General features: G+C 40.4%; 1 long non-coding RNA gene across 1 annotated transcript; it reads right to left on the bottom strand.

Moving 5' to 3' along the window:
* Window positions 1-1,300: 1,300 nt before the first annotated feature.
* LOC135406889 (uncharacterized) lies at window positions 1,301-8,464 on the bottom strand. The gene is made up of 3 exons (XR_010426550.1): window positions 4,594-8,464; window positions 3,683-3,723; window positions 1,301-2,305 (listed from the first exon to the last, which is right to left on the bottom strand). It is a non-coding gene; the product is annotated as an uncharacterized LOC135406889 (long non-coding RNA).
* Between the last annotated feature and the right edge of the window lie 6,309 nt (window positions 8,465-14,773).

Raw genomic sequence — 14,773 nt, 5'->3', positions numbered from 1 at the left:
CTGCAGGACGGACAAGGGATTAGACCCAGCCAGCATGGGTTTAGGAGGGGCAGGTCCTGTCTGACCAACCTGATCTCTTTTTACGATCAGGTGACCCACCTGGTGGATGAGGGGAAGGCTGTGGATGTGGTCTATCTAGACTTCAGCAAGGCCTTTGACACTGTCTCCCATAATATACTCCTGGAAAAGCTGGTAGCCCATGGCTTGGACAAGTGTACCCTCTCCTGGATTAGGAGCTGGCTGGAGGGTCGGGCCCAGAGAGTGCTGGTGAATGGAGCTGCATCCAGCTGGCGGCCAGTCACCAGTGGTGTTCCCCAGGGATCAGTGTTGGGCCCAGTCCTGTTTAACATCTTCATTGATGATTTAGATGAGGGGATTGAGTGTATCATCAGCAAATTTGCTGATGACACTAAATTGGGAGGGAGTGTCGACCTGCTGGAAGGCAGGAGGGCTCTGCAGAGGGATCTGGATAGACTTGAGAGATGGGCTGATTCCAATGGGATGAAGTTCAATAAAGCCAAGTGCCGGGTCCTGCACTTTGGCCACAACAACCCCCTGCAGCGCTACAGGCTGGGCACAGAGTGGCTGGAGAGTAGCCAGGCAGAAAGGGACCTGGGGGTACTAATTGACAGGAAGCTCAACATGAGCCAACAGTGTGCCCAGGTGGCCAAGAAGGCCAATGGGATCTTGTCCTGTATCAAAAATAGCGTGGCCAGCAGGAGCAGGGAAGTGATCCTTCCCCTGTACTCTGCGTTGGTGAGGCCACACCTTGAGTATTGTGTTCAGTTCTGGGCCCCTCAGTTCAGGAAGGATATTGAGGTGCTGGAGCGGGTCCAGAGAAGAGCAACGAGGCTGGTGAAGGGACTGGAGCATAAGTCCTATGGGGAGAGGCTGAGGGAGCTGGGGTTGTTTAGCCTGGAGAAGAGGAGGCTCAGAGGTGACCTCATCACCGTCTATAACTACCTGAAGGGAAGTTCTGGCCAGGTGGGGGTTGGTCTCTTCTCTCAGGCACTCAGCAATAGGACAAGGGGGCACGGGCTTAAGCTCCGCCAGGGGAAATTTAAGTTGGATATCAGGAGAAAATTCTTTACAGAGAGAGTGATCAGGCATTGGAATGGGCTACCCAGAGAGGTGGTGGATTCACCATCCCTGGAGATTTTAAAACGCAGATTGGACGTGGCACTGAGTGCCATGATCTAGTATGGACTGGATTTGGACCAAGGGTTGGACTCGATGATCTCGGAGGTCTTTTCCAACCCAGTCGATTCTGTGATTCTGATTCTGTGATTCTGTGATCAAGAAAGGAAACCACAGTAGTACACATATCTGAAACAAAGTTATATACAGAGAAATAACCTTTTCAACACACACTTTTCTGAAGTATCCCTGAAGTCAGTTTTATTACCTAGACCTGACCAACTGCTACATTTCTTTATTCTTTATGTTGTGAGATATTTTAATATTAATGGTTACTTAAAATGCTTTAAAAATTTTGACTTTTTAGCCTTCCTGCAAAAGGTTTCAAGTATCAAAAATATGGATTTTAACTGAAAATTAACAAGCAAACCCCAATAAACTAAAAGGGAGAAAAAGCCCCTAAGCTAACAAAGTGAGAATTAAGATTCCTTACAAGATGTGTAGGAAATTGTCCAAGCTTACAAAATATAGCCAGTTCAGGTGCTCTCAACTGCAAAGGTAAATCCAGTTACATTACCAGGGAGTGAAAGCCTCAGTTATCACTCAGAGAGAAAACAGTTCACTTAGAAAACTGAAGAATATCCTGAAAGGTAAATATTACAGGACTCTTGAAGCATCAGTGGCTTAAGCTGATGATATATGGAGTTTTTATTAAAATAAGAAGAATTCATATAGGCAGATTACTGGAAAACATATGCAGGATTTATGCTATCCTAGTAAAAAAACCAAAGACACAACTAGAACAAGATAAAATCAGTAAAACAGTGGTGGTAAAGGTTTCCTGACACAGGTAAAATTAATCTATACCGCATTGCAGAGTGCAGAAAAGTCCTGAAGACTTGATTTTGCCAAAATGGTTCAAATGGGCTATCTTTCTTCCTTAAAAAGTTAAATCTCAAAGTAGATGTCAACACAACAAAAACACACATGGTTGCAATCCTAGTTCCAAATCTTCCAACAATCAGCTGCAGGCATCCTTAATGCAATCATTTTGCTTGGAAGTACCTCCTGGCATTTTTTCAAGGTCTTCAGGAAGAAGTCCAGCTCACTGAGGTGTTCTCGTTGCACTGGAAGTGATTTTTTTCCAGTCTGTTGAGGCTCCTTGGCACTGTTTAAAGAAATCAAATGTGCTTGAGTTCATATTTGGTGTAAAAAGTGAAGTTCCAAAAAATATATATACATGACCCCAGTGTTACACATATCATCTATGAAATGTTGGCAGCGAAGTTACTCAAGTTCCTGAGACAAAAGTAAAAAGTGGTCATTATTGTCATGTGGGTCTTTATATAATAAAGAAATGGACTCAGCTCTCCGATGAGATGGCAATCAAAGAGGTTTATTCAAACTCAGCACTCCCTCTTATCCCCTAAAACCATGGGACTTTGTGACCAATGGGGTTGTCTATTTAGGCGCATGCCTCCTTGGGCTTCCCTGCCCTTGGCGCATCCCCTGCATCCCTGGGACACACCTTCTACACATTATAGTAGTGTCATTTTCTGTCTATAATCCTTAGACAAAAACTTAGTGGAGGTAAGAAGTAATTGTTGAATGTCATTTTAGAGACAGCCTCTATGGAGTCTCTTAGTTGCAGCTCCATTTCAAAAAGTTCTCCATTATTATGTATCTCTGTAACTATTAACTGTACTGTGTTAAATTAGGAGCTATGAGAGGTCTCAAAATAGAAAATTAAATAAAGGTGTTACCATTCAGAATTCATTAGACAGGGGAAACTGGCTATTATATCCTTTTTTTTTTTTGGTGCTAACTCCATATCTTTCCCTTGCAGTGTTTTCAGCTGTGCAACACTTTGCCTCTGACCATTGACAGGATGTACATCTCACTTTTAGGAATATTGGGTATGAGATCTTTTCTTTTTCCAGAAGACATTCAGCTATTCTGAAAAGCATCCTGTTGTGATCAGGAGGAAATACAGTGCAGGGAGGAAAGGAAAGGTGGTAATTTTGTCATTTTTCTTTATTTTTTCTTTTCTTTGTTCACCTACTTACAAAGTAAAACCAACTCAAGACTGAAAAACAGCTCCCTTATGATTTCAGAAGCAATATCATGAAAATGGCAAACTAGTATACCCTTTCTAGCTCTAATTAGCCTTCATTGAATGATTCCCAACAATTCTAAATCCATACTTTAAAGATTGTGGCAACTGTGGACTTTTAGTTTGCAGAAGAATCCTCCAAGTGTAAATATGCTGCCATAATGCACATTATGCTACTGCCAGATGTTAAATGATATTGCTTTTGTTATTACATTCATTCCCCTATTTGTTTTTTCTGGTTGGGGAAGATACAGAGTTTTGGAAAATCCTATTCTCATGTAATTCAAGATTGCTTGTAGTCACAGTATGGCTTCTTTGTCCTCACAAACTACTTCATAAATATGCACTGACAAAAGCAATAAAGCTGGCTGCTACAAAATTATATACAGATTTGTTTTTAAGGTATTCTCATAAGAAAAAAGCTTCACTTACACAAATCCTCTGAACCAAAAGCTCAGCTCTTAATTTTAATGCTGCAAGCAAGATTAGTAGACATATTTAAAGAGACAAATTAAAACAGAAATTCAATATGATAAACTATTCTTTAAATTATTGTTATGAATCATGATCTTAACCTTTTTGAAAAATTTAATGACAACATGGGACTGAATAGAAATATTCTACAGTGCCAGGAATCTCATCTTCAAAATTAGAGTTATCTAGAATTTCCTGAAGTGTTTTCTTTCAATTCAGAAGTAGTGGCAAACTTTGCATGAGAACCTGGAAAAAGAAAAACTGTTTTGTATCCAGGAGAGACATAAAACTAGTGGATTCCCTGTACGTGGGAATATTTTCTGGCATGCGTCTTCTATAAAGAGAGAAATGTCAATCTTGATCCCTCAAGGGCACAGTTTAAAAATTTAGGGCCAAAACTCAAGAAACAGAGCACCACAAACCTTTCTTTGCCCACCACAGGTTACAGTTGCTGTATCCAGTTCATTTTGCTTCTTTGAAGCTTTGGACAAGATGACTTTTGGAAGCAAGAGTAGCATATGAAGAGGTCACAGCCTTCCTTCAGTTGTTTTAAACTGTAAGAACCATTACTTCATCAAATCAATACATTCAGTGGCTTATAAATACACTTTCTTAGCCCTTTAAGTAAAGATTGAGATTGTTTGCAAATCCCAAACATCTGAACTGTTCAAGACGAGCAGGTACCTCTAACCAAATACATATTTGGGAATGTGGGTAAGAACAGTTCACCCAGCACATCTGAGAGGACAGTAGCTTTCAGTCAGAACGGACATTTGGGAATATAATCTCTTCACTGAAAGACGATGTCTGACTTCATCTTAAACATAACTTTAGTAGGACATCAAGCAGAAAGTCTTCTGTGAGAGTACCTCCAAACTGTTGTTTGTCCTGAGTCCTCAGTAGAAAAACCTCAGCTTGTCTGGACCATCTCTCTTTCCTCAGTTGTGCCACTCACACCTCAAGGGAGAAGGAAAAAAAAAAAAAAAGGTAATTCAAGTTCATAAACATTGGAAACTACAGAATAATGCAGAATTATGCCCTCACCTATTACTAAAAGGGATTTATCAATGTGACTTGATATTATTCTGATATATGGAAATGTGTAGAAATCATCGGGCATATAAGTTCTGTTGATTTCTTTAGTAAGAGGGGACTAGGAAGTAGAATAGCTCCTCTTGTATACTGACAGCAGAAATCTGATGAGCAGGAGAAGGCAGGAAATGTCACTATTAAATATTTCTGTGGAAGTGGAAAACGTTGAGTTAGAATAAACTCTGATAATAATCCAAAGCAGAAATTTACTCCAAGAGTTTTTATTGCCCGGTGAAAATAAGCAAGTGCCTCTGTGTGTGTGTTGCTTGTGAGGGAGTGGCATACATTTCTTATGCAATAGATAACTTACAATGTACTTACTTGTCTGAAAGGTCTGCAAAGTAGGATGCTGAATAGAATCATGGACACATAAGAGGCAAAGGACTTGCAGTAAACACCTTATTATTTACAAGTGCCTAGTGTAATTTTTGCAGGAATTTTGTAAACATTTTATAACTACCTCTGAAATGGATTCTTGATGACTAAAAGAAACAATGTGTTTTCTGTATAAGACCACATTCTGTACCGTTATAAGATGGTAAAGCCAGAATCTGACTGACTTATTTATCTTACTTTTATTGTCAACAAGGAGAAAAAGGCATTCTCTTTTGAAATCTGCATTGCAATGAAGTCAATTCATCATAGTTTTGAGTCTAGGCATTTATGGAATAGATTTGTTGATGTTCCATATGAGTACATTTAATAATTTTTAATGATTCATTTCTTATTCTGTTAATAGCTTCTCCAAATCAAATGTTTTAATCAAAATTAGTATCTATAGTTAAATGGGTAGGAGACTGAAAACTTTAGGTTTTAATTTTTTTTCATGCTAGAGCATATTTTATTGATCAGAGTACATCATCTGACTGGCTTTTATTTATTTTATTGGAGGGTTTATGTAAGACAGGAGATAATACTATCTCCAAGCTGCATCCAACAAAGTTTAGTCACTCACCCTCTATTAATGTTGTGTGGTGATAACAGGTTTCTGACACTTAGAAGCACTCCTCCTTGAGAAAAAGTGCTGAAAATTAGCAAAGCTCACTCAAGGAAGCCCTGATCCTTCCTTTATAATAAAAGATTTATGCCAAGCTAGCTTGATTTCACAAAATTTTTCTCTCCTATTCATTACTCAGAGCAGGTTATAGCACAACCTGTCAAGAGCCAGCAGGTTTTTCTTCAAGTCAGCTTCAGGCACAGATATGAATGCTGGTATTTTATATGTTGCCAAGGGCTCCAAACTTTTGGTTATTGGATGTGACTTAGGAAGCAAAAAAACTGATCCTTACAGACACATCACTAGTTTGCAAAGACTGACTTAGCTGTTTTATGCATCTGGCTCCGGGACAACCAACATAGCTGTCACATTCTTGATAAAAGTCCCTTCATCCGGATTAGAGCTCTAGCACTTAAACTCTTACTGACACGGACTTCAAAATCCAACATATTTAGGAGAAGCAGTCTTCCACTCCTCCTTTTAATAAGCCCATTCAAAGCAACTTTTCTTTCTTTATGCATTTTAGATCACATTTCCAGAGCACTGCTGTGGCTCAGTGCTGTCGTACCTCATTCTAAATCCCCTTTGTGGTCTAATTGGATTTTCAGTGCCAGGACACTTTGCTCCAATGAAAACCATTAGAAGCTAGTTTTCATTTTTAGCCAGCTGTTCTCATTATCAACTACCCAATTGGTTGATAACCCTACTCGACATCTTATCGCATGCTTGAAAAGCTAATTTGCTTTAAAATTTGGCTATTTGCAGTAATTTTCTTGGTGTTTATTCTTGGACAGGAAATAAGAATGAACTTCAAGAGAGATCAGAAACAATCAAAGCTTCTTCCCCATATTAACATTCTTAGTGAGATTGTTACCTCATGCCACTCTTATTTCAGTGCTTCAGCATTATTTGAGAAATTCAGCATAAATGAAATAAGGAATGTTGTCTTCTTTTCTGTGTTTTTCTGACCTCGTATCCCATTAGGGTTAATCACAGAATCATACAATCACTTAGGCTGGAACAGACCTTTGAGATTATCAAGTCCAGCCACTAACCCAGCACTGTCAAGCCCAGCACTAAACCATGTCCCTGAGTGCCACATCTACAGGCCTTTTAAATCCCTCCAGGGATGGTGACTAACACTGCCCTGGGCAGGCTCTGACATAGCTTGACAACCCTTTGGGGGAAGACATTTATCCCAATATCCCATCTAATCCTCTCCTGGCACAACTTGAGTCCATATTCTCTTGTCCTGTCACTTGCTACTTGGGGCAAGAAACACTCATCCCATTACAACCTCCCTTCAGGCAGTTGTAGAGAGCAATAAGGTCTTCCCTGAGCCCACTCTTCTCCAGGCTGAGCTCCCCCAGCTCCCTCAGCCTCTCTTTATCAGACTTGTGCTCCAAACCCTTGAGCAGCTCTGTTGCCCTTTTCTGGACACACTCAAGCGCCTCAATGTCTTTCTTGTTGTGAGGGGCCCAGAACTGGACACAGAATTCAAGGTGTGGCCTCAGAAGTCCCAACACAGGGACGGGCACTGCCCTGGTCCTGATGCCACACCATGGCTGGGACAGCCCAGGTGCCTTTGGCCTTCTTGCCCAACGGGGCACATCTGGGCATGCCGTATCATTGCAGCAGTACTCCTAATATCTGCCAGTTAAGAGAAGAATATCAGCTTTCATTTTCCCCAAATTATAGAAAGTTTTTAGCCACCTACTTTGTATCTTTATTCATATAGTAATTTACTTCATAATAGATCCTTTTGGTTTCTATATAATACAGATCCCTCAGTGATATTATCAATGGGATCCTCAGAGGTCCTTGCAAAGTTTTGTTCTTTTGTTCTATCACAAAGATGGTAATTTTAGCCCTATAATGGGGTTATCTGCAGAGTGTGAATAGCTGAAATTGGTTGGCCCTACGGGGACTAGTCAACATTTGCAAGTGTTAAACCCACATTACTTTGTGTTAACAGCTTTCTGAAAACTGAGCCCTGTGAAAGCTTCTTGATTTGGGAATTTAAACAAGGCATTTTATATTGTTAGACTCTTCTGAAAACTTTAGCCTCTTGCTACATAAAGCAAATCAGGATGAGTTGCCAGGAACTTCAAAGAGGGGAAAAAAGAAGAAGAGAGGCAGGTCTTCATCACTAGAATTTTCTCTATAAGTGTCCTGGGCACTTAGATTAAAACAGTCCCCCAAAAGGGTAACAAACAAGAGAACCCTTCTTGTATTTTGAGTAATATTAATTCCTTTTTCTTTCAAGAAAAGAGGGAGGAAAAAGCTCTTTGAGGTCTTTTCAGGGCACTTACAGTCTCCCTTTTCATATAGCTAAGTAACCCTTTTAGCATCTAAATAACTTTGTGTCTTGTGCTGACTAAAAACTACTGTTACTCTGATTCACACTGAGAAAACAGAGGTCACATATGGCCACTTGCAAGAAAGAGCATTAAGCAGTCAGTGACTCAAACCCCCTGTGCATGTTTCTCTCTGTATTCCATTCAGCAACCAGTCATTTATTCCCTTTCATTTCACTCTTCCCTGCCAGCTGCTTTTGCTACAAAGCTGCCACTTTGCACTACGTCTTGACCTCCTGTTCTTGCAATTAACAGCTACTGCTGATGTGCTCAGCTGCAGGTCATTTTGCTACCACCTCTCTGTCAGTCAGAGTGCTCCATGACTCCTCCTACACTCATCCTTTAGCCTTTACATAGCTGGGGAAATAAAATACGGATACTTTCTTCCTAACTATTAAAAGAGAACAGATACATTTCTCAAGGAGAAGGTTGCATTTCCAAAACTTCTCTTCTCTTCTACAAATTGGTTTCTAATTTCCAAGCCATCGAGAAAAGAGCATCTAAAAAAAGCAACAGCAGAAATTCTACCTACTGGAAGAATCCCAGTGCACAAAATCCTAATGACAGCTTTTATTTCTTAGTAAATAACTGAAAATAATTAATCTATGTTAATATTTTTTTCTGAATGAAATAAAACTACCAATAAATTCACTCCCAGACTCCTATTAAAAAAAAATCCAAGTAGGTATTCCAAAAATGTATAACTTATTGCATTAAAATTTTGACAAGGGCAGATAGACAATAGGACAAGGGGGAAGAGTTTTAAACTAAAAGAGGGGAGATTTAGATTGAATGTTAGGACGAAATTCTTTACTCAGAGGGTGGCGAGGCCCTGGTAGTTTGCCCCGAGAAGCTGTGGCTGCCCCATCCCTGGAAATGTTCAAGGCCAGGTTGGACAGGGCTTGGAGCAACCTGGTCTAGTGCAAGGTGTCACTGTCCATGGCAGGGGGTTGGAATAAGGTGGTGTTTAAGGTCCATTCCAACCCAAATTCTTCTAGGATACTTTCAAACCCATTATTTTCCCACTGACATTCAAGTAATTCTAGGTGAAATAAGTTAAAGCTCATGCAACATAAATCAGTATGTAACTAAATGGTTTTGATGGTGAGGAAAAGACATTCTCAAATGCAGAAAATCTACCCTGAATCAAATATGCTACAGTTGTTTTAATTAACAGCTCTTCATCACAAGGGATCATTCCACAGGTTCTTAAATTTAATGACTCCATAACTAGGACTTTCTGGCAATTTCCTGATCTTTTGTTCTGGTCACCTAAGAATAAGAATGTATTCTGTAAGGCTGTAAGGTTTAGGGTTAGGCCTTTTTCAGTAGTGGGTGTAGGGCTTGGAGAATTCAGCCAAAAAGCATGGAGGAAGCATAGCAATAAATTAAAAATTAAATTGAAATTCATCTCTTATACCAACCCTACAAATGTTTGGAAAGTTTTATGAATCATTAGGTTTAGGATCTATTCGTAATGCTTGACAATTTAATAATTACTTTAACATTTTAGGTATTTTATTGTTGAGATCAGTTTAAATACTTATGTTGAATTCTACTTTTATGGTATGTCTTGAGACCAATCTCTTTTTTCAAAGATTTTAAAGATGATCAAGAGGTAAAGGTCACCAAGGATTACTGAATGTAAAAGACTGAAGTGCATCATTCTAATATTCCCTAGTCTATGGTAATAACTTAGACAAGTAAAGTGAACCACAAATTTTGTTAAAACATTATTCATTGTTCAGAAACCACTTTTGAAGGAGTTGTGCTGTCCTTTCCACAGATAAAAGCATTTAGACAGAACTGACTTACCCACAAAGCAGACCAGTCTTACCTATGCATTCCTGGCAACCCAATAAAACAGCATAATAATTGGTAATCACATTAATCATATGGTAAACAAGAGTTTCTTTCCTTCTAGTCTCTCCCTGTTGCTCTGCTCCAGGGTTTTTTTCCTGCCCAACATACATCTCCTTCTGTCCTCCTCCATTGCCCAAACCCCTTGTCATGGGGTAAAAAGTGTTTTCCCCTGGAGTTAGAAAAGTGGTAACCCCTAAGGGGGTGGTGTTCTTGGTGTAGGGCCCAATCAGAGGCTACATTTCGCTCCTTTGAAATCAACATATTATAACAGACCGGAAAAGAGGGGAGATGATGTAGTTGGAAGTAGTAGCCACGTTGTGAAGCCACAAGGAGAGAGGGGCCAGGAAGCCCCGCTGGAGGCCAAGGCCCCCCAGCCCTGACTGGGGGCTGCAGGAACTTGGAACACTGTTAAACTGGGCCAAGTACTGTGGCCAAGAGCTGAGGGAGTTTTTCTCCACTGTGAGTGGGCAGCAGGAGTGGCGGCAGAGACAGCACCAAATAGAGAGCTGTGGCTGAAAGCCAAGAAAGATAGCCAGCAGCAACGAGATAGCCCAGAGCCAGGCTGAGAGACACAGAGGTGTCGTGCAAGGAGGGAGAGCTGGCAACAGAGCAGAGAAAACTCAGCAGAGACTGTTTTGGGTAAGACTGGATTACCTTCCCAAAACCCAGAGACCTCCTGAAGAGGAGGGGCGGGCTTCCAAACCTTTAGGGAGTCCCAAAATGCAGCAGCAGCTAGAGAGAGAGAGAGAAGAGCTGAGAACTCGGAGATGTACTGTGGGCTGGACCAGGAGGGAATGCGGGGGAAGTGGCCTTGCCCTGCCCCTGCTGCCACATTGGCAGCTGAGACAGAGCAAAGGAGCTCTGGTAGGACGCTTGGGGCAAAGACTGAACTGAGAGCTGCCCTGAACATTCTGACTCGAGGGAACTCGACCCCTCGAGGAAGGGACTTTCACAGGATGCCCTGCGTTCCATGATATGACCGTGGTGAAACGAGTTTTTGTTCCTGGTGGCAGTCCACGGGCAAGACCTTCAGCTGGGGCTGAAGGGCTGAGAGGGGTGAGAGGAGACCCCTGCACTGTAATGAAGAGAGAGAGAAAGATATTTTCCAGCTACAACAACTCCTGCTACGACTGCTGCCTTGAAGAGGAGAGACACTGCTGCCCTGAAAGTGGAAAGGATCTTTCCTTCTTCCCTTCTGAACTTTCCTTGGAGGGAAAGGAGGGACTTGATCTAATGTAAATATATTGCTTTACCATAGGAGAGATAGTTAGAATTGTGTATATAATGTATTATAATATTTATTTGTGTAAGTAATAAACTGTAATATAGTTCCCTTCCCCCCATACTGAGTTGTGTTATGTCTGGAAAACCCTCTCACACTGAAACAAACTGTGAGAGGGGGGTTTGGACTTGGAAATTGGATTTTTGGGGGTCTCAAACTACAACACCCCTATGCTGTGCTCTGGACTGACAGATTTGCTCCTATCTCTTTGACATAGAGAGAAAATGAGATTTATTACTGGTATGCCAAACTGTGCAGCTTTTGGCAGTCCTGCCTCCAAGCCCACAGCTGGGTGGGGGTAGAGAAGGCTGTGCTTAGTTTTGGTCACAGAGTGGGGCTGACTTATCCTTTGCACACGTAGAAGAGACCTCCTGCCCTATTTCAGCAGTGATAAAAGACTGTGCAGTTTTTACGACTCATACAAAGAAAAGGTCCAGGGTTTTTCTTAGAGGAGAATTTGATTGCATGGCCCCTGCTGAAAAGACAAAATGCAGGTCTATATAGCTCATTTTCTTGAGATGGTGGAAGGCACTTGGACTAAAGGAAGGAGGTGGAAGGAAGGATTTGCTCTTGGACTTCTTTCTCATGCTTCGACTCATCAACTAGCACTCCTTCAAACTATTTATCGAAAAAACAAACAAAACACACCAAAAGAAGCCAAAGAAACCCCAAACAAAGCAACGAAAAACTCTCTAAAAATACTTTTTTTACAGAACTCTCAGAATGGAAGGTTTCTGTAAGCTGCTTCTATGTCTGGGCTGACACAGAGTTTCCTAGAGACAGGAGCCTGCTGAGAGCTCCCATGAGAGCTGCTCACTAATATGAGTGTGCTTGGGAAAGCATCCACACCACAATTAAACATGTTTCTCACCAAAACAGCTACCAGAGTAGGCTTCCCAAAATGGGGAAGCAGGCTGCTCTGGTGCCCAAATCAGAATTCCCCCTCATAGTGAGTTCCAGAGGAAGCACTCTTATGGGCATCACTATCCTGCTGCCTGCAGGTATTACCAGATGGTTTGAAATAAGCATAGTTCTTCCTCTTGTTCATAAATTTTTTGTCCCCATCTTCCCCCACCAGCCAGGTCTGGCATGATCTAGATTATTATGATGATTTGTTTCTTGTTTCTTTCTTCTCCAAGTGGTATGAAGGAGAGCTACAGCCCTAGTCCTGTCAGCAAGAAAGGATTAATCCCATTTAACAGAAATAAAGCTTGTCAGTACAAATTTAAGTAATTAATGTAATCCCTTAATCTTTTGATAAAGCATTCTACTGTTTATTCTAGTTATTAATTATTTCTGCATTTTTGAAGGAAGAATCTAAAAGGCAGCTTTTGCCTGTTTTCAAGAATGCTTTGCTTTTCAACGTCAGAGGTGTTTATGCTCTGAAAGGGAAAAAGATATCTTCAAAAGTTGTGGGGAAAACTGAATTAAAATCTGGAGACATGGGCCAATTGGGAGATTTACACGTTGATTTAAAAATAAATAAGTAAACAAGTAAGTAAATAAATGAATAAATAAAAAGAAAGAGAAAAAAGCCCTAACTCATCCTTTGTCAAATAGGTAGTGAAAAGGTTCTGTGTACTTGTAAACAGCTTTCCACATCAGTCATAAGGGGCTACAACAAGATCATTTTCTTCAGCTCTTTATAACAGCCTGAATCCACAGTGGTTAATGGATTTAGTAGGTTAATTGTGTTTGTTAACTTCTCAACCAAACTAAAATATTTATTATTTCGGGATAGAGACTGTCAAGTGACCAAGGCAACAACTTGGGACTGCAAACCTGAATTCAGATCCCAACCCACTATGAGCTCAGCTAAAGTGAAGTTTGCTACCTGCAGGAGAGATGTCAGGTGACATATGTTAGGAACTGCAACTCATTCAGATGCTAGAATATTAAATACTTAAAAATGCTGCTGTACCTGTAGCTTCATTAAAGCAGCCAAGTTCTGGACAAACCTTAGCAGACTTTGAAAATGAGGCTTGTTTTCAACATTTTTTAATGCTGAATGTCTAATTGAAGGCATTCAATGATTTCAAACAGTCATTTAACATAGGTGGAGTTTTTGGTGTTCACTAATGTTCTCACTGTAAGACAACTTCAGTACTGTTGTCAAAGCACATAAACATCCAAATTCTACTAACGTTGCATAGTCCTGATTTCAAAACACTTCAAGTCTTTCATAAAGTTGTTTTCAACATAAAAGCAGCACAATTTAGCAATAAGCTTGGTATTATCACAGCATCACTACATTGGAGGGGATCTCCAGTCAAAATCTAAGGGCTCAGCTCAGGACTTTGCCTCACTGGGGCCTGAAATTTTCCAAGGATGGGGATAGTGCAATTTCTGAGATTCCTCTGAGATGCTTCACTTTTTCTCATGCACTGGATACAAACCTTAGACACTTAACCTGTGGCTGAGAAATCTACTCTGTTAGACTCTGTGATTGGATGGTTGCTTGAGTTTCTTTTAGCCCACTAACCGAACAGTAGCTAGAGCAGTGACTGCTTTGTACTGGTCTAGAATTCAATAAAAGACTCCAAGCTCCAAATTCTACTGTTATCTGTCTTCCAGAGAAAAGACATCTTAGGATATCTGGATCTCAAACAAGTGCCTTATTCCTCTGTCATTTTTGACTACAGCTTCTCACAAGTTTTAAATTTTAATTAAGTAAATTTTAAGAAGCTTTTTACTCATATTAACAATCCGCAAAACAAACAAACAAAAACAAAACAAAGAAAAAGAAAACCAAAGGAAAAAAAGGAGAAGCCTAAAAATTATACTAACTAAACAGGAGCACATGCAAAAGGTTATGCCAACTAACCTGAGGAACAGTTCTGGGAAAGCCTCAGGGGGGTTTCTTAGGTTTGGATTTATAGGGTCTTTTCCCCTGATAATATCCCATTTAAAAGCATGTTATCTAACACATGCCCTGGCCCATTACTTTACCCTCTAGTCATTACTCTGGTACAGAACTTTGGCCCTACAAGAAATTCACTGCAGCTATTGCAAAGGTTAAAAGATCAGAAGTTGTAGAAATTTTTACATTAATCATTTCATATTAATCTTTTTTATATTTAGGACATTTTGACTTTAATTCTGCCTACACTAAGTGTCAATACATATCCAAAGAGATTGAGCTGCATTTACATATGTATGTGTTAGTCACACACTGCACTTTCTGGAATGAGCTTCTTGACAGCGGTGAGAGTGAGGTGGGAATTGTGAGGGCAATCTCAGCACCTGCCTCCTGGCAGGAAGTAGAGGAAAGCTGAGCTTAACACACCTATCTGACACTGTCAAGTAATCCTTTCCAATTCCAAACAATGAATCACACCACTAAATCCCCCATACTTAAAATAATAAGGAAAAGCAAAAACTACAGTAAAATAAACTTCTATGATAACTAATTACTGCTTTCTCAAGACTGAAATAAAGCTTTTCCGGGTTTCCATCAT

The sequence above is a fragment of the Pseudopipra pipra genome, chromosome Z (genome assembly GCF_036250125.1).
Source record: "Pseudopipra pipra isolate bDixPip1 chromosome Z, bDixPip1.hap1, whole genome shotgun sequence".
NCBI classification, from domain to species: domain Eukaryota; kingdom Metazoa; phylum Chordata; class Aves; order Passeriformes; family Pipridae; genus Pseudopipra; species Pseudopipra pipra.
Note: the sequence above shows the minus strand (reverse complement) of the source record. Positions and strands in the feature narration are given on the sequence as shown.